Genomic DNA, 26,808 nt, shown 5'->3' with positions numbered 1-26,808 from the left:
ACAAGTTACATGCACCAAGGAAATCAATCAACTATTCTGATCACTGATTCAGTGTTTAAGTCAGTATTTATCAAAAGTGGTGTCACACATGACCAGTGGTAAAACTGTGGATCTTTGAGTCATTTGGTAACAATACACACCAGCAAGGCGATGACATTCTCACTTCGTCATTTTTACTGCAGCAAAATGTGTCTAGTGGGCATAAGTAAAAATGCGATCAAACGCATGAAACAAAACAGTGCAGAAGTTAAAATATGGGGAAATAGAATATAAATAGCTGAAAAGATAAAAAGTAATACTGCTTTTAGAGAGAGGGATTTGGGAACCACTGCTTTAAATCCTTGAACATTCTCTGGTTTTAGCCTCTCCAATGGGAGGATTTGCTACTTCTCTCCATTTTATGTTGTTATAATATGAATGTGTTTTGTTTTGGACTGTTAATATCACAAAACTAAGAATTCTTGATCTAACGTGTTATAGACCACTGTAAATGGTTAATAATTCATTATTTCTCAATAAATTGCAGCCGTGCATTTGACCTTGCAGACAAAACAGTTAATTAGTGTCTCCCCCTGCTTTAAAGTCTTTATGGTGACCTAGTTTGACTCCAGCAGACTCAAGATTAACATCCATGTGAACATCTCACTCTCAGAGAGTATTTCCCAGAATGTTGAAGTATTTCTTTAAGATTCAATTGCATAACGAGAATCATGCTCAACTACAAAAACTAAAAACAAACCACAAGAAGTTAGAACTGAATTTGACAAAACTGCTTAAAACTTTTTGGATGTCTGTACAGTGCTGCATTTGCCAAAAAACTCTAAAAACAAAAACCTGAGCTCATCCATACACTGATTTTCCATCTCTTCCTCAGTGCTGAGACGTGCCAAATCTTCCTCCAGCCTGGATGACAAACACCCGATGAAATCATACTGTACCGAGGTGATCTCTGCATCTTAATGTAATCAGGTCACTGAGGCCGCTCTTAGTGTCTCTCTGGACCGTGTCAGTAACTTCTATCCACATTACAAATATCCAATCTGACTCCATGTTTTTGTCCAAGTATCTGAGGCCATTCTTACAACCAGATCCCTTTCACGTTGCCCCCACCCTTCTAGTCCCTCCTGTGGTCTGTCAACCTATGATTCGCTGGCAGAACATCCACATGACTACTGAGAGAAAAGAGAAAACTCTGATTTCACTCTGATTCTGCTTAAAGCAGGCCAGGTTCCTGACGCGCAGGGATTCAGTTTCTTAGGAAAAACAAAACAAAGAATAAAGCTCTGTCAAAGTCACTGAGTTAAGTTCCACATTTCTGTCTCCTCTCTGCACGGCTGCAAACCACATCACCGAGAGAGAGAAAAAAAACATTAAACGAGTATTTACGCAGCCTTAAATGCTCAATATCCACAAACTATTAGAGGTAATTCCCAGTGACACATCCTCCACTTAATGGATCAACATGCCCGAGCATGTGGCTGCTGTTTATCGTCTCGCTCACTGTACAGTCATTTCATGTCGGAGGTCGATGTGCTCTGTCATTATCCCGCTGGGATGTTTTACAGCGTGGCACGGCGCCACAACAACCAGCTCATGTCACTATGGAAACAGAAGCTGTATGTCTGGGTTACAGATGAATTCAAAAAACAGAGTCAAAAAATGAAAATACATGTGGCTCAGTTACAGGGCAGAGAAACATGAATCAAGTCTAATGTTGATAATTATTTTTACCTTAAAATTCCACTATTTTATTGAAAAATAATATTGCATTAAAGTATTAATTGGAAGTTTACTGGGGATAATAATGAACTTTTATATAGTTAGATATCTTTAATTTTAAATAAAAAGATGAATAATAGATAAATTAATACTTACAATGGGACCTTTATCTTTTGATTGAGGCCAAAATTTTCACCCCTTAAAAACCTCTTGAACCATGAAGATCCCTATAATACATCCATGGAAGAGCCAATCTTAGACATATTTTAGAGTGCTGCAGTAATGAGTCACAAAACCCAGAAATGAGTTCGCATTTTATCACTTCCAGTTCCCTTGTCTCAAAGTCATTGGGTTTTTAAATTATGTCTCAAAGGATAAAACTTCGTCAACATCCGTTTTATATAATAAAATAAAGTTTTCAGTCCGTTCAACTCACTTGTTATTTTTTTGGCAGTAATATGTATCTTTTGGATTGAAAAAACAATTGATTTTATTATTCTAGCAGGCTACCAAAAGAAAAAAAAAATATTTGTGATATTAATATTTTGTATGATTAAAAACATTTGATACTTGGCATCCCTGTAATAAAATAATAATTGCCACATAAAAATTTTGCAATACTATGATGTATCTATTTTTTACCCAACCAACTTTGATCTTTTTGTGTCTTAAAAAAGGCCAGTTGCTAATGAGTGTATACATGTGACTAAAGCACATCATCAGTTACATGGTTTTACAGGATTGTTTTGGTGGCGACATTAAATCATGCGGTTAGTTTACAGCCTAACTAGCTTTTCCCTTCTGCCGAATGCATTTACTCTTCAAAAATCCTAAAAGTGGTGTCCATTTGTGAAGATTATTACTGAATAAAACGTATAGTTATCATATAGTTTTATTTTTCCCACAGAGCTTCCTCTGTACAATAATCCAAAATCCAATAGAAAAATCCCACAGGCTTTTTGGCGAGAGAACCAGAGCAACGCCGACTTCAGTGTCCGCCTACAGAAAAACATCATCCCTGGGGCACTCTGCACTCTGTAGTCCAATAAATAACCCCAAAGTTAGGGCAAACATTTGAATCTGAGCCTTTAAATTAAGATCTTCCTAAGGCCCATATTTGAGGTAGCTGTAATATTATATTGCATTTACTGTAAGAGTCATAAACTACTTAAAAAGTCCTAAACTAATTCAGGAAACACATTAAAAAAACATGAATACAGTGTAATCCATTAGTTTATTAATAATTTATGAGGATAACCCTAATTCTGACTAATTATTCCTTAATGTGTCCTAATTGAAACTTGAAAATATTTCAGAGCCTGAATATGAACTCCCAACTTTATTAACATCACAACTTGTGTAAAATTTGTTCATTTGTATATTTAGGGCCTTGAAATTAAGGTGTTTTTAAGACTTTACACCTTTTCAATTAAAAGGAAAAATAAATGGATCTCTGCTCCCCATACCGAACATGTCGTCACACATTTAGATGAATGTGTTTGCTGTGTGTTTGGAGATGAATGAAAGATGAATGAAGGGTATTCTAAAGGGTTGTTGTTCACAGTGAAGCAGAGGGTGAGAGGTTGTTCCTTCTTCAGCAGCTGCAGTCTGAAGCTTAATGGAGAATCTCAGGAGACCTCCTTGTTTTTTCCTCAGTTCTAAACAATGCAACGTGTAAAAGGTTAGCTCCGGGTCTCAACTCCCTGTTGACCCTGACAAGGACACCCCCCTCCCCACTGATCAGCTAATCAGGGTGTATATCCTGTTTCCAGTCATTGACATTTCCATCTCCTGAACAGTTACACTCCAAAAGGGACTGTATTTCAGTGAATGATGATTTCAGAGGGTCCGCTGTTTGTCTAGACATCCAAAGTTCCCAAAGTTTGGGAACCACTGGCCTGAACTAACCCTGTGACCTCTGAGATGTACTTGGTCATGGCACAGTCACAAAATACCACAGGATATGCCAGCATTATATAAATTGGGCTACTCAGAAATGGCATAAATGTACAGTTTATGAAGAAATTATTTCATGCAGTTTGATATTCTCTCAGTTTTTTTATCTGCATGTCCACACATTTTCAATACAGTAAACACCTGCATATGAATGGACAGAAGAGAGTCACTGTAAAGGATAAAAAAAACAACAACCAACAAACTCCAAAATCTGTCTTTTCCCTCCATTTTGGGGTTAACTGTCTTCAGGTCTCAAGGTTGTCTTTGAATGACACAAACAGGATTTTATCAGCAGAAGACGTCAGAGAACCAGCCATTACTGGAAAGAGTAACTCACAATAATTATAGTAATAAGTGTGAGACCTCTGGGTGTTTCAGTTTGACTTATTCATGACTCTGAAAACAAAGCTAGAATTATATTTCAGTAATGATACATGTAAACGACTCTCAAAAGATTGATACAATCAGCACATTATGATGTCAGTGAAAATGACCTTTGACTTTTTGGATATAAAATGTCATCACTTCATCATTGTATTCTATTTGACATTTGTAAAATTTCTGTTGAATGTAGCATAGGAATTGGTCAAAAACATGTTTTTTAACATCACAGTCACATCAGACCACCAAAATCTAATCAGTTTCCTCAAAGAGTTCCTGAGATATTGCGTTCATGGGAATGGGATGCACAGATGGATGGACAACCCAAAAAACTAAAGCACAGCTACAGTTGTCGCCAGCGTGGAGGTATATAAACAATATACTGGGCATCTATAAATAAAAATATAATAATAATAATGAAAGAACAGCCACACAAGTGTTTTTTTTTCTCACTGAAGTGCAGATAGAGAATAGATGGTCCAACCAATGGGCTTCGATTTTTCATGCAAAACACTCAGGGATCATTTTATGCAAAGTTTGCTGCATACTGAAGTCTTGTCTTGCTAATGAGCTAATAGTTTTTTCTGCAGCCACAAACTTTACATTTTCATTACTGCTTCTGGTTGGGATTTAACCTATTAAACCTTGAACCTTGGCTTGATATCTTTCAAAATTATAGAAAGAAGGCAAAGGACCAAAAGAAATTAGCAAAAAAAAGAAGAAGAAAAATGAAGAATAAAAGCAGGAAATTGCCTGAAAAAAATGCTAAAATAAAAAAATATATACATTATATTAAATATAATTACTAAATGGTTTCTGTAGTCCAACTTTAAATATATGATTAAACATATAGATGTTTCTTTTTTTCAATTTGTGAGACATTTCATGCCAAGTTGCTGATTGTATTTTTCTACCATGATTTTGAAAGAAATCTAACCAATTTGCTCAAGTATCAATGGTTGTGAAAAGCATCCAATGCAGCAAAAAGAAACTGATGTTAATCGAGGTTTCAAGGGGTAAAGGAGAAAAAAAATGGAAAAGGCCATTCAACACTGCAAAAGTAAATACCATGGCAGAAAATACATTGTACTGAGAAAGGCAAGAAAGACACCATAAATGATCTCTGTATGCAAACCATTCACCATCCCCACAGACATTTCCACTAAGACAACACCCAGTCCTCCACAGCCTCTGAAACAAAGATTCTGCTTATGTAACCATCAGTGCAGCCAGCTGTCCTCAGCTCAACAGCATACAGCCAGGTTGGAGGTCAACCTTTTTTCCAACAAGCTGTAAGTCACTCAAGGATGATCAGAAACTCTTACACATACTAGACAACTTTTACTCCCCTGTTTCTGCTCTGCAGCTCCCAACTCTGGATGGACTCGGCACAGAAAATGGGTTTTCTTTGTCAGCTGGTTCGGCCCTTCAGAGGCTTGCTGTGCTCTGGTTGCCAGCTGTGAGACACATACGCTCTCTGATATAATTGACTCATTGTCTGCAATCTGAGAAGCTGCTGCTCAAATCCAGGGTGGAGGAGGAACTACTTCTTCTCCAGTGATTCCTCCTGTGAGTTCATATTGGTTCACGCTGCTAAGAGCTGATTTGAATGGCCATGACGTCAGCCCCTCATCTGATCGCTCTGCTGCTGTTTATGCAAAAATATCCCCAGCCGCTGTTTGTTTAATATATTCTCTTTTTCAGGTTAAGTGGTTATGCAAACACAGAGAGGTGGCAAGAGATGAAGTCATCAGACACCTTCAGACGACGGACGAGGATTGTTATTTATTTTATTGATATTGATACCATTATCAAGACTCCTTAATGATCCAAGTCTTATTAATTCAATCAACACTTTTCTATTATTTGGTGGAGAGTATTTAGTATTAAGATGATAAGAGCTTATGATAAGATGTTAAAAGGTTGTAATTCCATCTCTACTATCCATTTTGTATTGCTGGGCAAACAAATTTCTCACCCAAACAACTGTATTATTCAAGTTTCTCGCCAAAAACTTTCTTTCTTTTTCTTGATGTTACATTTAAACACATCGTGATGACTATTTATTGACCTTTGCCTAATGGTCATTTTACTAAGCGAACCTTGAACACATCACAATGAAACCTTATGCAACCTCATTTATTTAGCTAACTAGCTGTTAACCTGCTGATTTCAACTCAGATTCCAACATTTGATTACTATTTCTAACTCATGGGACTTGCCACAAAGTTTGGGTGTGCTTACCACTGCTGAAGTGAGCGGATAACGATGAAGACTGTGCCCGCTGCGCCACAGCAGCAGCTGACAGAGCTGAAGAAGTTTTTTTTTACCTGAAGACAGTGGAAGGTTCTGCATTGAGGTTTAAAAAGACAGATGCAAGGTCACAGTGACCTTGACCTCTGACAACCAAAACCTCATCAGTTCATCCTTGACTTAAAGTGAACGTTTGTGTTAAATCTGAATAAAAATTTGCTCAAAGCATTCTTGAGATATCATGTTCACAAAAAAGACACAAACAAGGCCTCAGTGACATTCACCTTTGACCTATGACCACCTAAATCTAGTCTGGTTATTGTTGAGACCAAGTGGATGTTTGTGACAAATTTGATTCCCTCAAGACCTCACAAATGCACAAATGGACTTGCAATCAGCAACTCAGCATGAACTGGAAATATATCCCACACATATACTGTGACTGTATGATATTTATAATGTAAATGTGTTTTTATGTGTTTTTTATTGTTTTATGCTATGTTAATGGTTGGGAGCTTGAGGATGCAAGATACATTTCCTTGAAAATCAACAATAAAGTATCCTCCTGTCTTATCTTATCTTGTGACATTATTGAAATATCGATTTCACAAGAATGGGAAAGATGGACGTACAATCCCAAAAAATAATGCTTCCAGCCACTCGTGATATGGAGGCAGAAAAATATATAAGATTTGCTTATCTGAGGACCAGTGATATCAAATAAGATCCGTTTTAAGAAACACAGAATACACATACATCCAGGAGTGACTGATATGGATAATGTCCTTTCTTGCAATATAATATGTCATTTTACCATTTAATGGCAAATGTTACACAGAATCAATTGAGAAACTATCATGGAAAAAATCTCTAAAAAGTAGTGCCTGTTTTTGACTTTGTGCTGGTGGGAAGGTTTAAAGTAAATTTTAAAGATGCTGGGGACTGTGAAGCTTTTTCTGAGAAAAAAAAAAAAAAATAGAAATAATAAGTCTATCCCCCCTGCCCACAGTCCATAAGAAATCAGTTTGGGCTCGGATAACTTGATGACTTTATATACAAAACAATCAATTATTCATTGATTACTCAGGATTACTGTTCTGTGTTGTTGCCGTTTTTTGAGGAACAGCTCAGCATTACTGTAAATGAGCCAGTGTAAGCCATCTGCCTGCTTCTTGTTTGCCGTCCCCTGGCTCATTAACACTGTGTGTCATGCAGAGTGGCGAACACACATTGTAAAGACATTATATAAAGCAAAACAGGCAGAGACAAACATGTCATAAAAGCAGCACAACTGGGTCATTCAGAGCAAATTAACCACAGCAGACAGGCCTCGCCTCAAAAAACAGACACATCACACAACAGCAACTAGCACATTAACCCCTTAGGGCCCGCTTGAATAAAACGCACAAAATGTGCTTTTCAAAATCAAGCTATAAAAAGTATTATACATTAATATATATGTTTTTATTTGAAAAAACACACACACACACACACAAATAATTATGTCCAACATACTACAAGCAAAGTAGTTTTTGTTTTTTTAAGTTTGTTTGTTTTTTGATGATCATAGCCTGGGATATGTCAGTGATTTGCAGCAACACTGATTATGACAGTGCACAAAGTGGAAATAGCATGGATTTTCTCTAGATGCCAAATATGGTAAAAATGACATCATCAGGTGGAAAAAATTAAAAATCCCAAGGCAAATCCCAAGGCAAATTCCCAGAATGACACCCAGAAATAATACAATGCATGTTTTTATGCTTTGATGGCTGTGGGATCAAAAACTGCAGTTTGAATGAGTTTGAATGGCGCATTTTTTTCACTTAACAATATGAATGTAACAATTTTGTTTACACAGCGTATTTTAGACTTATTGTGGGAGCTGAGGTTACTAAAGTGATGGAAAGGTGGAACCTAAGAATGATTATGTGGCTGATATCACGTTCACATTTGCTGTCAGATATGCCAGTTTTCTTTTCTTGTTACTGGAGGGCGATCCAGCCTGTAAACACTGTTGGTGCACTGTGAGGACTGCATGTTTTGTTCCAACATGGAGACAATTCATTCAAAAGAAAATTGCTAAGATGCACTTTATCTTCTACTGCATCCCAAAGCCCTATCATGGACAAACACAGCTTTTCTAGGCTTCAAGTAGGTTTTATTTTTAATAAATGTGTGTGGTTTCAAAGATCTGATGGATGCTGAGCGACTTTCTCTCAGATATTTGGTGCTTTTTAGTCACAGTAAAGCCCCATATAGTCATATAAGGTCTCACTGGTTAAAGTCATTAATTCATGTCTCATGTAATTAAAAATATACCCTGTCTACTCCAGGCCTAATAATTAGTCACTCTCATATTCACAAATACAAGTGGTTTAAGCCTTTGAAACCTAAACATTCTGGCTTGATTTCTCACAAAAACATGGAAAGAAGGCAGTGAGTTAAAGTATAATAAATGCTCCAAAAAAAGCAAGAAATTAGTACAAAATCTACAAGAAAATTACCTGAAATTAGCAAAACAAACAATAAAGAAAAATTATAATGATCATAATTCTTTTTTATTTTTTCCCAAGTTATTTGATGATTTTCAAATGATTCTCTCTCTCTCATTTAAAGCTAATTTTCAGGTCATTTTCTGCCATCACATCTTTTTTTAGCAATTTGTGGGACATTTCATGCACAGTTTCTGACAGCATTTTTTCCCATTGTTTTTGACACAAATCAAGGGTTCAAAGATTTAAGTGCTTGTGAAAGGCATCTGAATGCAGTGCAAGACAGCCGATGTCAATCCAGGTTTCAATGTCTTAAAGTTTCCAGTTTATTTCAAGATGGACCTTTAAATCATTGAAACCTACCGGACTAAACTCCCTGACATAATTTAGTCTTGACAGTCAGAAAAGAACACACACTGACTGAAGAAACACACTGAGTGACAGGTAAGTTGTGCCATTGGGTACCCTTAGGGAGAACACAATCTCTGCCAATTTTGGAGCACCAAACTGTAAATGGACATCCATCAACAACAGTTTATCTGGCTAATTTATGCAGCAATCTGTGCAGAGAAAGAAACAAAACAGTAAAACAGCTGAGTTGAGACGAGAGGACATTCTTACTCACTACACCCCACGCTGCTTTCTGCAGCTTTCAGACAGTTTCAGACATCTTCCACTACAAGACATCAACAGTCCAGATTTTAGTTGTAAATGTCGAACATGTTTAAAATCATCTTAATGAGAAAACTGCATGCAAACATGCATTAAGGTCATTTGCGTGGCTGTCATTTCGCAACATACACTTTTTTGAGTTTACCTGCCTCATCACAAGAATCAATTAGCTTGCTTGACACTTTCGTCTGCACATTGTATTGCTGAGATGTGGATGCCAGCTCCTCTGCAGGCAAATGAAACCTGCTGTTACCCATAACACCCTTCTGTGGGTAGACTTGTAGAGACATTTATGTGTATTCTCAGAAAACCATAGCTCCTTTCTAAATACATCCATGGTATTAACTATTAACTCCAGCTATGATTCTTTGTCAATACAGTTCATCACAATATGGGAGCCACCCAACAATCTGATTGCTTGGTGATGGAACTTGACTGTCCCTACTGTTTGTTTATTTATTTCTCAACTTAGGGCTACAAAACTTCAAAGATATCCTTGAGACAGAAGAAGACAGAATTCAGAGAAAGGTCAGAGGTAATGAACTGCTCAACGGCTGGGTTATAACCCCTGAAAATAACCCCTTTTTATCTGTGAGGGAAACCTAACATGAAGTCTGAGTTTATGGTGATGGTTTGTGGTGTTTTAGCTGAGTAACAACATTAACTAGACATACCGCCTGACAATATGCTTCTGCAGAACAGTTGCAGTTATATACATGTCTGTCTAGACTCAAATGTAGCTACAACAGTTGACAATGCTTTGTATATGGATGCAGAGAAGCTACATATTGAGCAGCGTGGATACTTCACACACATCTTCAACCAGGCCAACAACCAAATCTAATCAGTTCATCCTTGTGTCTGAGTGGACTTTTTTGCCAAATTTGAGAACATTGCTTCATGGTCATCTTGAGAAATCACATTGATTCTAGAATGAGACATAGTGACCTTTGATCCCAAGCATTCAAACCAGTTCATTGAGTCCGAGTGGATGTTTGTGCCAAATTTAAAGAAATTCTCTTGATGTGTTTATGAAATATCTTGTTCACAACTAATTTGGCCGTTTAGGTCAGAGTGACCTTGACCTTTGACCACTAAAATCTAACCAGTTCACCCCTGAGTCCCAGTGGACATTTGTGCCACATTTGAAGAGAATCCCTTTCAGGGTTCTTCATGCATTGCGTATACAAATGAGACAGACAACCAGAACACATAACGTCTCCAACAACGTTGATCACCGATGCAGAGGAGTAAAATTACTACAGGAAAATATCTGACTGTGTGCAGTATGTTACACCTGCTGCACATGAAGAAAAACATAAGTCATGAAGAACCACAACTGCAGACTAATCCATGCTGTAAGTGTATCCTAACAGTGAATCCACAGAATAATCCCGCAGTGTGTAAAGGCTTTCACTTTAAATATACATCCTAAAAGGTAAATTACTGTAGAATCTGTTTAAATAAATATGGTTGAAAAGTTAAAAAAGCAAGCTTATTACAAATTTGTGTCTTTGTGTTACAATTCCTCCACTTCTCAGCCAGTATAGACAGAAACAATGATAACAATGACTAATAATTCTTCAAGCTACTGACTTGTAAGTATTATGTTAAGACAAGCTTGAAAACATTGACCTATCCTCTCACTGAAACCTATGTTGGTATGTGAGTGTTTGGTATGTTAAGTATGAGTGAAAGTTGTGTGCGGTGATTCAGCAGCTCGACTACAAACCCCTGTTTTATGAGAGAGACCTGCACTCATTCACCTTCAGCATTTAGAAAGTCAGAGAGCAGAAAATAAAATGGTTAGTGCACTGAAACAGAGTTGCTGCAGGTTACATCACCATATTGTCAAGTCTTCTAGAGATCTTTAAATTGGGCCAATTAATGAAGAAAATAAGGCCAATTTAATCAATGAAGGGCAGAAAGCACTCAGAGAGCTCAGTCTCTACCAAGGCTGCACAGTTCTCAACATTCATTTTGATCATAGAACATATGTAGATAATTTAATGTGAAGCTGCATCAAAGTGCAAATAATGATATATATATATATATATATATATATATATATATATATATATATATATATATAAATAAATATATAACATGGAAAGAGTTATTAATGGAAATGTGCAGGAATTCTCTCTTATAAAGTTAAGAAATTTGCACCAACAACTAATCACTTGTGCTTGGGCTCTTGAATTTCAAAATATTTAATTGAACCATTGGCTGTTGACTGTGGTGCATTTTACGCGTTTTTCATTCTTCATTTGTTGATAATTTTGGCTGTATTCATGCATATGGCATACATTTTGGCAAGATTTCGTATTTCTGTTATAATTTGGAATTTCCAGCTTAGCTCCTACAATAAGTCTAAAACTGTGGAAACAAAACTTTGACATTCATACTGTTAAGTGCAAAAAATGCGCTGTTGAAACCCACTCAAAGTGCAAATTTTGATCCCACAGCCATCAAAGCATAAAAACATGCACTGTATTATTTCTGGGCTTTTGCTTTAGAATTTGAACTTTTTGTTTTACTTTTTTTTCACCTGATGACCTCATTTTTACCATATTTTGCATATGGATAAATTACATGCTATTTCCATTAGGTGCACTGTCACAATCAATGTTGCTGCTAATCACTGACACATCCCAGACTGTGGTATTTTTTTTAAATAAATAAATCTACTCAGCTTTAGTATATTAATAAATAAATCATTTTTTGTGTTATTTTTTCATCTAAAAACATAGTGGCATCATGACAAAAACCTGGCATTTAAAGGGTTAAAATTCTGAAAATGAATGAATATTTGATTTTCATGATTAGGTCTGATGTTGCTTAAAGAAAAGTAACTCAATGAAAGTCAGAAATAATGTAAATGTATAATATTTTTGATAACCTGATTTTAAAAGGCACATTTTTTTTGCGTAGAGCGAACAAGTGTGTTTAATATTAAAACAGAACCTAGAGGTTAAATCTGTCATCTGATATTAAGGACATCCTGCAAACAAACAAAGAAATAAACAGGGCTAGAAATATTCTTGCATTTAGAATGAACTGAATAAAAAGTTTCCTGCAGTGTTTTATCACAGAGGTAGACCCCGTAATAAAACATCAGGAGATGCTACGTCACACAGGAAATGCTGTAATACTGAATGAGTGGAGCTATTCAGGCCATCATCTACTACACTCATGTCAATATCAGATCTGGATGATTCACCAAACAATTCCATTAGGGGAACTCTGAAAAGCACAAACTACATTACAATGAGACACAGCATCTTGATAAGCTCTGGGTCCAAAAATAGTGAACTTATCCTTGAATGCCATTAGTTTTTTGACCTATCCAGGATTTCGCAAACACACGCAACATATGCAGGGCAGATGTGGCACAGCTGGTACTCACACACACACGTAACTTGTATCACACATCACAATTGTTATATGATATACCACTATTGCTGTTCCCCCTCTCTCTTTCTCTTTCTGTTTTGTCATTATTGCAATTTAATTTTTATTTAAGTCATCTATTGCACGTCTGTCTGTTCTGGAGTTTTTCCTAAGGCGATGAGAGGGTCTAGGGCAGAGGGATGACATATGTTGTAAAGCCCTCTGAGGCAAACTGTGTTTTGTGATAATGGGCTTTATAAATAAAATTGACTTGACTTGACACTGACTAAAGAGGTTTTACCTCCAAAAATATGCAGCGATTTCGGTTTGTGGAATATTTTTTTAACACCTACATCAAATATGAACAAATAATTTCTGCATTAAAAATGATTGAAATCTAAAACTGACACACAGATAAATCACAAAAAGGTCAAAAACATCTTTTTATTTTTGGTTCATAAGAGTATGATGTCGTCCCTGTGTTTGTCTGAGGGTGTGTGTGGAACACGGACATGTCAGCACATGTCATTTGTGCTCTGACACACACTCTAACATGCATACACACAATGACAACGTGAACGAGAATTTACAAACAATGGTGGCAGTTTCAGAACACTTTCAAGTTTACACACAGTTTCATTCACTGCAAGAACTGATATGACAAGTCAGATCTCTCTCAAAAGTACAATAAGATCAATAAAACAATCAGGAATACTAATATAATATTTTGTTCATGTATGGGCACTATGTTGCTGCTCAGAGGAGTTCACTTATGAACTTCTTTGTGTTGTCAGTCAGAAAATACCCGAGACACCGAGCAAGTCACTACAAGGCGGAAAAATGTCAGCCAAAGAGACAATTTTGTGTGTGCATGTTTGTGTGTTTGAAGAGGAAGGGGCTGTGTGTCAATGACAGAAAGTGACAGCATTGTGCATTTGTTGTATTTGGTTCCTTGTCTTGTAATTTTAAGAATGCACATGCACAACAAGGTACAGAGCAGAGAGAGTTTCAATGCAATGAAAATCAAACACACTCCTCCAGTTTAGCTTCATTCACTCCCCAAATAATTTCAGGTTTTCTTGTCTTCATCACATTCTCTCTCTCGCTCTCTCTTTATATATATAAATATATATATATATATATATATATACACACACACGTGCATGTGTGTGTGTGTGCGTGTGTGTGTGTGTGTGTGTGTGTTTATAATTTATATACGTAGATGTAGCTGATCCATTATTCATGTGTAAATTATCATAAGATAGAAAAATTTACTTTGGATCTCAAAAGCTGAAATGCTGGCTAACTGAGAGCATCGACCACCAGCTTCTGAATGTAATACACTGACAACCCACAAATATCTTATACAGCCCAACTCCAAAAATCTCAAACTATCCCTTGAAGTTAGCGGAGCACTCAATCGAAAGTAGCCAGCTCATCCCGCAAAGTCTCTAATTCACCTGCTCTATGGGCTGAATTATACAGAAGCAGTGGCAACCGTAATTTCATACTGTGGAAACAGAGTTTTGGCTTCATGCAACACTGAGCACCAATGAACAGGGTCCTGCCTCGATTGCTGTATCCAGGTCTGTTAATAAATCCATAGGGTGGTGGAGGCGTGTCAGCCTACTCAGTGAGAGGTATCACGTTCACACCAGCATTAATAGGATTGAACATTACTGATCAGGTGGGTTCCAGACAACTGAGGAATGAGCCATTGATGGTGAGGAATGATTGAATGAAACTCCTGATGCCATTCATGCTACATTTCTGAAGGTAGAGAATCACAAACACTCATTTATCTGCTGCAAAAAAAAGGAATTTTAACCTGTTTCCCAGGTTACAACTCAATGTTTATACAACAGAATAAATATTGTTTGTAAAATTCTTAAATAAAAATGAAAGTGTAACTGACACTGACAATATAATTGCTAATTACACTTTTTAATTATAATCTCCAGCCACCATATGTTAGGGAAAAGGATAAAAATCTTTTCTTATGGTGCAGCAGATAGACTGGTTTTTTTTCAGTCCAGATGGTTTAAAGGGTCTGAGGATTCTAGAAACTGAAACAGTGTTCAGTGTTGTTAAAAAGGACCATGTGGGTTTTTCACAGATGGTCAGAGATCTATCTTTCAGACAAATGGATGCGCGGCGCAGTGGTTTGTTTGCAGTGAGATTACATAAGAGACACAAAGCAGAGGGGGAATAGTCAATAATGATAGAGAGCGGCACTTGGAAAGGTTACTTCAATAAACATCCCTCATTGAGCTGACAGCTTTTACTGCTGATGTGATTTCACTGACAGTCTCTGCATCTGACTCTCTCTCTCTCACACACACACACACACACACACACACCCTCATAATGAGAATAGAGTAGCTGCTTCAGATGGGCGTCGCCATGTGGGAGCTTTTCCGAAACAAGAAGCTCATCTGTCAGTTAGTGACTTACGAGCTGCAGAGCCTGTTTGACGCTCACATACCATCATACCTGGATGATGAAGATTAATAATGTCAAGGTCTTGACGCCCCGCTCTGAATTTCTGCCTCTATTCCTCATGTTTACACTCAAAATATGCTGTATGCAGATGTGAACTTTCACCTGCAAGAACGAGAAAAACCCCATCTACACTGAGCTGGAAGCACAAAATGTGCCTGATGTGAAAAAACTGAATATAACCCCAAGGACACTGACTGCATCTTTGCAGCTGAGCTTCCCTTTTAAACCATAACACTTCACTTAAAAACAGGCTGACATTTTGGGAGATATCAGTGCCTGAATTGGATCAAAAAGGTGCCACCACTCTAATTCAGAAGTTGCATGGCATGATGATTACGTGCTATATTTATAATTATGAGGCTCCAATCTCCATTTTATATGCTTTATATGCTTTCAGCCAATGGTGCCGTCCTTTCCTCTCACACATAAACATGAAGTTGTTCGAATAGCCGCAGAATTTGCAATTCTTTGCATTGTGTTCAGTCTGAGTAAACAACAGGTGGGTTTCCAGCAGAGAACCAGAGACACAGCAGCAGCAGCTTCCTCTCTTTGTGGAGAGCAGATCTACAGAGAGGAAAGTCTCACAGTCTCTGAATATCTGAGGGATTGTGTAATGGCAGCTGGAGTGACACAGCATGATGAACTGCAGCCTGACAACAAAAACTAAGACAACTTTTAGTGGCCATGACACTGAAATCTAAGTTACAATGATTTTTTTCCAACTAGGAACAAACTGTCTTGCATTTTCATTACAAGCACACACATGATGATGTTTTTATGGATGGCACATATACCATCCAGACAGATGATGAAATGCTGCACACTGAGCCAAATGCTTTCTTTGAAGCCATTGGGAGACTTGCAAACACAGTCACTAGGCGGGTTTCCATTAACCCTCAAATTACGCCAATTGAAATTGCAAATATAAAATATGCCTAATGGAAACACATCAATATGGAAAAAAAACTCCCACTTAATGCAAAATACTTATTGCAAAATCCCTCATCAAGGCCACTCCCACATATGAGGGGTTTACTTTTCTATTATCGCTCGCATAACATGCCTACATCGCTTTTTATTGGAAGTAATGACAGCTAGTGTGATGGCTGCAATAGAAATAAACCTGCTAATCTGAACACTCATCACCATGCTTCTTGGAATATTATCGCCAGAAGAGAAGTCGCATATCATCTTTCAATGGAAACGCAGTCATCTAACCCGCCTACAGTTTCACTCCACGAAAGAATCACATCCATCAGACTCTAAACAAACACAGTGACCCACTGTACTGTTTGTGCACAGGTGGTCAGCTGCTTCAAAAATAAACTAAGACAAATTATGGCATTTAAGAGCAGAAGTTCCATGCTGAATGTTGGACCTCTGGTGATTCATGGAGGGGTTTATTTCCTGCATAAGCACTAGAATGCACATGCATGCTTGCACATGCAGGTGATGCAATACACATTCCTGCATTCCACCTGTAGTTTCATACTACAAGTATCAGTAACATGCCAAGTAACACAGCAAGTCTCCTATAAATATTGACGCATCTATTTGGAAGCTGCTTTATCCTTGAGTGCACAAAAACATAATATCTGAAGTGACAAATTTACTTTCTTATGACACCGAGGTCGTTTGGAGCAAACAAAAAGATCTGATTACTGTTTTTCTGATATATGATGCAGAGTTTTGCAGTGCGGAATCAAGGCACTGCACAGCTGTCTTTCTGTTTGGCTTGAAGCTCAACTGGTTAGACTGCTACGCATCTGCTCAAAGATTGTGGGTCAAATGCTTGAGTCAAGTTTCCAAACTGCACATACTAAAAGAATGTTTCCTCTGGCTGCATCAGACCCCTTTTCACATTTTATCTGAAGAATATCAGTCCCACAGGCTTCACTGGACAGGTTTAAGAACTGCTTTGTTTCATAAGTATGTCAAAGTATTAAATCAGTTTGGGTTCTCAGTGGACCTCAGTGTAGCGACGTCAAACACTGAATGTTAAAGGGAGACATTAAATTAATTGTGCTGCATTCCCTTATTCATATGGTCTGATGTAATATATGTACACAGTATTGTTTTGTGCTTTGGTTAGACGTTGGGTTTTGCATCTCAGTGAAACAACGTACGTCTTGGGACACAATAGAAAAAGTCTGATAACTTCAGATAATTATATTACTTTACTGTTATGCACTTACACTTACAATTCTACAACATCCAAAATCTAAGATGATACCTTGTCTAATATTACAATATGAATATAATATTAATATACTCAGCCATACCCAGCCCTGCACTGCATCCACTTATTTGTAATGTCTGATGTAATTCATATTTGTAGATTTCTATTGTTGTTAGATTCATGATAGTGTTGGGATGCCAAACAAAGTTCAGAAAAAATATCCTGCTAATAAAGTCAAATCAAATGAACCACTTGGATGTATACAATTTTGGACATAGAATATTTTTCTATGTATTTTTTTCAGCTTTGCAAAGGTTTTAAGAAGAAGAATATGTCTTCAACATGTTTATTAGAACTCAAGGCTTAGGTGAGTAACCTCTAAATTCCACCGGGTCCATCGGCATCATGTTACGGCCACGGCATGGCCTCTGAAGCCGACTGCAGACATTTTAAACAATGCTTGTGATTCCACCAGGTGCGCCCCAAAGCGGCCCAGACGTGGCTCCCTGCTCTGCTCTGCAGAAAATACGTGCAAGTCTATTTTTGCTGGAGGTGGACAGCAATGACATCAAACTGCACAGAAAGTCAAGCAGAGGTGTATCCTGTCAGTTAAAAAAACAAAAATAAAAAAAATGCCTTGCACGGACTCCTGATCATGTTTGACTTATCTAATGATACATCAAGGGTATCTGGACCTGCTCTTTCCAGCTGCAATCTGTATTCTGTCCATCAGGAGAATTAAAGCTCCTGCTAACAGCCACTGAATAAGAAAGAGACAGAAAATAGATCATAATTAACAACAGTACTGTATTCTAACAAAAACACAGTTAAAATCTACTACTTATCTAGGTCTATTTCATTCAGAATTTAATTATTAATTATTCATCTGTATAATTATTAAGATCGATATATTTTTTAACTAAAACACAGCCAAAAATCTTTAATATATTCCATGTTTAACTATATTGATCTGTATAATTATCATGAAGAGCGTGTTTTTTGACTGAAACACGGTCAAAATTCTTTGATGTACTTGATTTCTTTTTGGACTGCAGGCTGCAGCACAACTAAGTAGGTAAAAACATCATTAGACAGAATTTAAACAGACAGAAAGGAAAGTGTTTATATATGTCGCTTACTTCGCCATGGTAGAATCAAAAGAATCAAGGAAAAATGACCACAGAATCAAGGGAAAATGAAGAAATAACCACAATCTCATAAAGTCTACAGTATCAGCCAGCAAAACGCTCCGCTTCTGAAACGCTCATGGACACTCCTGATGGAATATAGAGCCATGTGGAGGACGGAGCAAAACAGCGTTGCAGACATAATGTCATCGACACACAGCTGGTGGAATCAAGTGATAACACTGAATGTAAACAGAACTTTAGTCAACTTTATAATAAGTTGTGGTAGTGTACTAGCCTGCAACTGTGGTGTTATAGTTTTAGCTGTGTCCATGCACTTTGATAGTTAGCTCACTCCTGAACGCATTTTAACCTGAATGCTATATTGTCCACAGAATGTAAACACTACTGCAACCTAGCGGCATGATCACAGTTAGTAAAACACTGTACGTAGGGAATGAATTTAAAGTAAATATTTTAAGTACTAGTGAAACAACTCAGTACCAGAGAAGTTTTCCAGATAAACACATACTGCTTTCAACCAAGCAGCAACCTCCACGGCTGAAGCCACCATGAAAGTGCCAAAAACTGCAGTTCTTTGAATGGCCACTTGAGGCTTCAGAACAGAGTAAATCCCTATAAACCCCCTTGTGAAAATGCCCAACAAGTTTTTGGCTATTGAATGCAACGTATGATTGGCACACTACAGCAGCGACAACCAGAACAGTTTAAGTGTGGTGAAGTTAAGGGTGTGGTGTTTGATGGAGTAGGACATCCAGAGATGCCACTAAAGCGTTCAAAAGTACAACTATGGATGGTGTACAGAGAGCAGCTACAACCGCTGTATCTGTATTCTGGTTCAAACCAGTTAAGAAGCCTGTTTGGTACCCATCCCTACACATGACTCACTAAGTGGCCATGATGAGAGAAACAATGATTTAAAAGAAAACGTATCAAACTGTTGAGTGATGCAGAATATCCTCGAAGCAGACAGCAGAGCAGATGTAGCGCCCTGTGGAGCTTCTCTGTTTGCCCTCTTCGCTGAAATATTCTGAGGACAAACATGCGTCACCACTCTGCCAGATGTTAAAGATGCTCCAAAACATCATTGCTGGAAATAACATCTACACCAGTGGTTTAAGTACATTCCTTTGCTCAGGATCCACATGTTCAAAGTCTCTTACAGTTGAACTGTGTCTCACAAGCTGTTGGATTTTAGTGTGGAAAATATCCCCCGAGGATCCATGAAGCCAAACAGACACATGCTGGAGCAATTAGTGAAATGTGGCCCCTGTAACCTCATTACCAAGTATTTAAAGAAGGAGTTGTAGATCACATTTTCTGTATCTGCACAGCCTCTTTCTTTTCTCTGATTTATTTGGAAACAAAATCAGTGCCAAATCAAATTTTGCAAAAAGAGATTAAGAAAAAAATCTGACAATGTTTCCAAGACAGCCACTGTGTTTTCCAGTCCAATAATTGGAAGCTAGGACCACTAGCAGACCAGAGAGTGCTGCATTTAATCAGCTAGGTGTAGGAAAACCATTAAAAGCTAACATACACACTGACTGCAAAGTCAGAAATTCAAAATCATCAGTCAGAGACCCTCAGTCGACTGAGATTCCTTCAAGTTCAGAAGTCTTTTCTTTCTGTGCAGTTTAGCCTACTTCTGGGGATGTTTTGGTCCCCAGATTTTGCTGCGGAGTGAGTTCTCTTGATTTTCACACTACTTTTTGCAGCTGTGAACACACTGCAGTGGCAAGGAGGGAAAGAGAAGGCACCCTAAGGAGACAAAGTGGTGAATTTACAACGCATTACACGTTAATAGAATACAGTCTCTGGCTTTTGTTGATATCATTGTGCACTTGCGATCTGTCATTAGTGCCATTAGCTTGTTTACCATATTATGGGAATGCTGCTGTCACACTGAACATCCCACAGAGCCCATTCAAACTTGTGTGGGAAACAAAATGAATCAGCAAATATTGGTATTGAACAGCCAAATCAGATTTGACTGGCATAATTCTGAGTCAGGTATAGCCCTAATACACACACACAGATTTTCTTTCTTTGTTTTTTTAATGAATGCATCAGTTAGAGGTTTAAAAATTGATAGATTTAAATGTTCCAATTAAAAAGGTTTTCATTAAAACACCTCCTACAGACAGCCTTTCACCGTGTCTGTTTTTTAAAAACCGGTCTTCTTTGTCAGATGGTTAGAAATCTAAAAGAAGGTATATTTTACACCATGCAGCCCAAACACAAAGGGGACAAATGTGTGGAGGGATCAGCCTCCACCAAAACTGGACCGTTGTCAACTCATGAATCATGTTCACCTCATCTAACCAGCCTGCTCAACAAAAACCAGACATCCAACCCAGCCCACTAAACGACCACACATTCAACAAACTCTCCCATACACACAAACCCCACCCTACACCCTGTACACACAAACACGCAAGCGTTTTACTGCTGCAGGCTGAGAGATAGGAATGTTTTCACCATGAGAAATGGATGCACAGTGTCACTGCTTTGTGCTCGCCCTCATCTTAAATGACCAGCCAGGAAAAATTGACAGGGCAAACATGAAAGCACCAACCCGTCCCGCAGTCTGCAGACTAAAGCTGCTGCTGCACACAGAGAACTATCTGAACTGCAGAGATAAAGAGCACCCAAAGGACCACATTAAAAGCTGGTTTCCTCCAACCTTGACCATATACAGCGCGTTCTTTACAAGACCCAGCAAACAGACATGATGACAGAATACACAAAAATAAACACATTTTTCCACTTCGCAGGACACGTTCTTGGCACAGTGTGGCACAGGATCAATATTTTCACTTTTCCATTCTCAACATATAATACTCTGTCCAGTAACCACGGCAACAGCAGAGGCAACTGGTGTCAACATCAACAACACGCATGGAGGTATGTTGGATGATTATTTATCTTTTTTGAGTAACACAATATAATCTAAAAGGGGGACCAGATTATTCTGCGTTCTGTGTCCATTTGTGTCTTTGTTCTCTTTTGTTTTTTGCTTCACCTGTCTCTGACTTTTCACCTCTATTTGTTTGTTTACAACAGTGTGGTGTTACTGAGCATTGACCCTGACTGTTGTTATGTGACCCAAGAAGCATTAGCGGCTATGATTCTGCACACCAGGTTTCTAGACTCATGTCAGACTCATGAATGAAGTGCGAGAACTATCTGATCACCAATGCAAACAGCAACACAGGGCTACTGATACAAGTGCAGCTGTTCAGTATCAAATATTAAAGCTGTTCAGTATACAATCTACCATTTTATTACCCCCCATCCCACCCTAGGGACCCCTTGCCCCCTGTGAAAGTCATGTCAATTTTATTTAATTTCATATGTAGCACCAGATCACAAGGCGGTCATCTAAGGTCACTTTTCATATAGGTCCAGACCATGTTTTTTTATTAACTAATTATGCTTATATTATTTATCTTACATTTCAGTCTCTACTGGATCTCTAGGCAGGCTTCCATGAACCCCCAGACTGCGCAAATTGAAACTGTGAATATAAAATACACCCAATGGAAACATGTCAATTTTGAAAAAAATCACAACTATTGCAAAAAAAATTTTAGGCTCGCATGAGGTGGTATTTCAGGTGATTCGAAAAAGCAATTTTTCGCACAAATGCGATGGAAACACTTTTTTTTGCTTTTCTAGGTCACGTGATGCTATGGCTGTGTGCTTGTCAGTAGGAACTGGCTTCCTCATGATGCAGCAGGAGCTACAAGAGGAGTTATTGCATCAAATAAATCTTCAAAAGTTGAGCGAATCATGTGGAAGTTTTGAATTCACGCAACACTCATGAAGGTCACTTTTGGCCACGCGCACATAGCCCAGCTCCACAACCCAGCTCCACAGCCCAGCTCCACAGGCACTCCGAGCTGTTTTTCCAGATGCGCTTCCAAGGTTTTTTTGGAGCAGTCACGCCTGTCTGCCGACAACCGCATTCGGCACACAGAAAAAAAGAGACTCTGTTTCTAGATTTCTAGACGTGCTGCAGCTGACAAGCAGCTGAGACAGGCCTGAGCAGCACTGCTCACGCAGGCAGTGTAGCTGCTCTAACTTGTTAACGTTGGCGCCAAAAAAACAGATTCCGTGATGCTCATGCGCTGCTCACGCAGGCAGTGTGATCCAGAGAGGAAATACTCCTTCTGGCTCTACAAGACTGAACTTTTTAATTAACTAAATAAATGAATAAGCAAGCCATAGATTTATACAGTATTAAGAAAATGAATGGGGAATTATTTTAGTTTTTTTTTTGGTTGGTAATAGGAGCAGCGGGGAGGGGTTTCACAAGGACAGAGGAGACCATCCTCATCCAGCCTTATTGATAAATAATAATCAGCAATGTGGATATGATGACTAAGTGGGTAATGGCAAATAAAAGAACTAGAACGATCTGATAAGTTCAGAAAATTACATCCCTCTACTCTACTGCCTCCAACCAGGGAAATACAATGATATCCTAAATCTCAGACAATACCTCGTCTCTTATCAGGATATTGATATTATATCAATATACTGCAGAGCCCTAGTCTGATTAAATTCTAAATTATGTGACTCTAGCCCGCACCTCTGTTAGTATTTATATGATGGTCTAAACAGTCTGCTCACTCCTTTAATATGTGGCCTTTGCTGTGTGAATTGGTGCATCTGCTTGTGTCCCTGAAACTCTTAAGTTTCGTACAAATATGAAAATGTCCCCTCACTTTCACTGCAAAGCACCAAAGGAGGCGGTGTACATACTGGCAGACACCTCCCAAATCTCAACAACACAGCTGATCCAGATTTGACACAGAAAAGTAAAAACATGCTCACATTCCCCCTAAATTTGTGCAAGTATTAAACCAAGAGGTGCATGAATGTCTCCAAAAACACCCCTCCACACTGCGTTTTTGCATTAGCCCAAACACTTAGAACACAGCAAACACTTATTGATTACCTGAGAAAATGACAGATGAATCAATTATGGGAGTAATCATTAGTTGCAGGCTACCCAGATCCATACATACTCCCATAAAACACACAAGTACTGTGCTGGCTGTTCAGAGGACACAACACTGAGCTGCATCAACAGCTCTGCAAATGCCTGGTGTCAGAGAGAGGTTTCTGTGCTGCTGGACTGAAACTATTCTTCAAGAATGCCTTTGTGTTGAACCGCCAGTATCAACTTAGTCAAATCAACTTTTCACAAACGTGGAAAATGCATATAGACCAGAACACTCCCAGCCTAGCTCCAGTTTCAGAGCTGAAATTGTGTTTTTAAAGTCAAAAGATAAATAAGAAAAGTGAGAAATAGAGCTCTATTAATCCAAGTGAGGAAATACTGGATTTATGCAACTTGAACCAAAATTTGAAACTTTTATGACCAGGCATGCAGCTGCAACAATTAGTTGTTTATCAGTTAGTCAATCATTATACAATTGATTTGCAATTGTTTTCATACTAGATTACTCACTTTAAATAATTTTTAAAGAAAAAAAGCCAAAATGTTCTCTGGTTGCAGCTTCTCCAGTGTGAGGATTTGCTGCTTTTCTTTGTTTTACATGACAGTAAACTGAATATTCTCAGGTTTTGACAGTTTATCCTACAAGACAAGTCATTTAAAGATGTCACCTTGACTGAGATGAACATTTTTCACTGTTTTCTGATTTTTTTAAAGATGAAATTATTCTATTACCGAAATAAAAAAAAGACACATTGGTACTGAAAACGTAAGTTGCAGCAAGTGGCGTTTCTAGGTTTTGAGGACACTGGGGACTTAGCCTATAATGACAAAAATGTTTAGTTGTATTGTTAATAATTAGTATTGAGTACGGAGTACTTTACAAATAATATAATAAAATATTTATAGATTCAAGCTGGAATTTTTATTAAATGTATGTATTTATGTTTACAGTGCAACTAAGTGCATTTATTCAAGTATGAGTGGAACAACAAATTATTAGGTTTTGGGGATTGTTTTTTATTATTCGACCAATTCTTATTTTTTTAACTTTATAGATTTTGATCCGAGGCAATTTATTAAACATTTCGAGCTGAAGTTTCAGACACCTGGACCTAACACTGGCCGCAGCCCCTACTGTCAAAACTGTGTTAACTATCTTTATGGTGAGCAACACTGTGACTGAAATATGATCCCAATACACCTGCAGCACAGATGGCAGCCAAACAAACTGAGGGTTAACCACATGACTCCAATGACTCTGCTGGTAACCAAACATCCTCCTTATTCATCTCTTTAATGAGCATTGAAAGGTCCAATGTGTATGTATTATGGGGATATATTGACATAATAAGTGTGTTTTCATAAGGGTATGATCACTAAAGAAAATGTTGCACCGCCATGTTTCTGCAGTAGCCCAGAATGAACAAACCAAACACTGGCTCCAGATACAGCCAGTCACTTTTTAGGGGTAGCTACCAAAATAACAATACCAACCACAGAGAGCATCCCTGGAGTTACGCTGTTTGTAGCATCATACTGCTTTATTCAGTGTTTCTATTGATTTAAATCACTGGATCTGTTTGTTTTGGAGAGGAAGCGACCTGTGGATAATCTTGTTTCCGGTAAAAACATCTGGAACATCTAGATCAGAAAAAAATGAGCATGCACTAACTTATGCACAAAAAGAGTTGAGCATGTTGTGGGCGAGAAGCCCGTCTCCAAGATGCCAAACCATGTTGGAGATTTACCTGTTTGTAACATGGAACTGCTTTATCCAGTGTTTATAGCTGTTTTAATCTCCTGATTTTTTTGTTTTGAAGAGGAGGCAACCTTCGCGAAATATTCGGTTTCCGGTGAAAGCCTTCTGAACGTCTTGATCTCAAGTTATCAGAGAAAAAAAGGTGACTTCACATAAGCATGTGCTGGAGTAGCTGACATGCCAAAGAATGTGGGAAATAATCTGATTTTTGTCCTCAAAATGCTTTATTCACGCCTGTTTGTTTTGGAACGTTGGAGACCTCTACGAATAATTTGTCTCACAGTTAAAACTTCCTGAACGGCTGTATCAGAAAAAGATGAGCGCACATTAATTTATAAGAGAAAAGGGGTGTTGTGGGTGAGCAGCCCATCTCCAAACTGCCAAACTGTGTCGGAGATTCACCGATTTGTAACGTGAAACTGCTTTATTTGGTGTTTATAGCTGTTTTAATCGCCTCATTTGTTTGTTTTGGAAAGATAGAGACCTCTGTGGATAATTCGTCTCCCAGTAAAAAAACCTCCTGAATCATGGAAACTTAAGGAATTCTGACCTGGAGAAGTTTTAGATGGCTGCATTTGCAATTCACCGCTTGACACCGACAAATCCCCCTAAATTTTACACACTTCACCATTACAGGCAAATTTCACAAATAAAGAAGCTAAATTAACATATTATCATCATCTTCATTAAAAGCAACTTTCTGCTCTAACTTGGCACCAGCATCCCTGCATGAGCACCTGTTGGCATCTCCACCTGTCTATCGTACTGTGTGTCATTCACACACAATGAAAACAGGAGCAGCACCTTTTGTCCTCTCTCCACATCCACCCAGGGACACACCCAGGAGCAGAGGACACACAAGACAAAAGAAGGGGGACAGGTTTTGGCGTTCTCTCCCATCTCACTTTTCTTTTCCCCTGCAGGACTGGAAAGGCAGGAGTGACCTGATCAGCCCCGCAGATAAGTGAGCTGAAAACACTGACAGCAGCATTAAATCCCCTCCTCAATTTATTATCTGTCAGGCAAACAAAGTGCCAGGGGAACGTGAATTTTTTAGGGAATATTTCTGTGGAAAGATACAAAAAAAACAAACAAACAAACGGACAGGTTCCACAGCAGCCTGCCTGACAGATTCACATCTCTGGAAACAAGTTGGAATTTAACAGCTGTTTGTTTCCACGGAAACTCTCAGCTGTGGGAAATCTCCAAGTGAGGACAAGATTTGGATGATTCCGATCAATCAGGGCATGGACAGAAATTCCTCCGAAGCGTAAAGACAAACGCGCGCTTCTCGGTGTCATTTACAGACCTCCATTCATCACTAACAGTTGAACATTAAGCCCCGCAAAAACACGCAGCTGGAGAAGTGCAAGTTTACT

General features: G+C 38.2%; 1 protein-coding gene across 1 annotated transcript in view; it reads right to left on the bottom strand.

Annotated features, from left to right (window-relative positions):
• Nucleotides 1-26,808, bottom strand: part of niban1a (niban apoptosis regulator 1a) — a 54,760-nt gene that overhangs the window by 27,697 nt on the left and 255 nt on the right. The window lies entirely within an intron of this gene.

Source organism: Plectropomus leopardus, chromosome 3, assembly GCF_008729295.1.
Source record: "Plectropomus leopardus isolate mb chromosome 3, YSFRI_Pleo_2.0, whole genome shotgun sequence".
In the NCBI taxonomy this organism is placed as follows: Eukaryota; Metazoa; Chordata; class Actinopteri; order Perciformes; family Serranidae; genus Plectropomus; species Plectropomus leopardus.
Note: the sequence above shows the minus strand (reverse complement) of the source record. Positions and strands in the feature narration are given on the sequence as shown.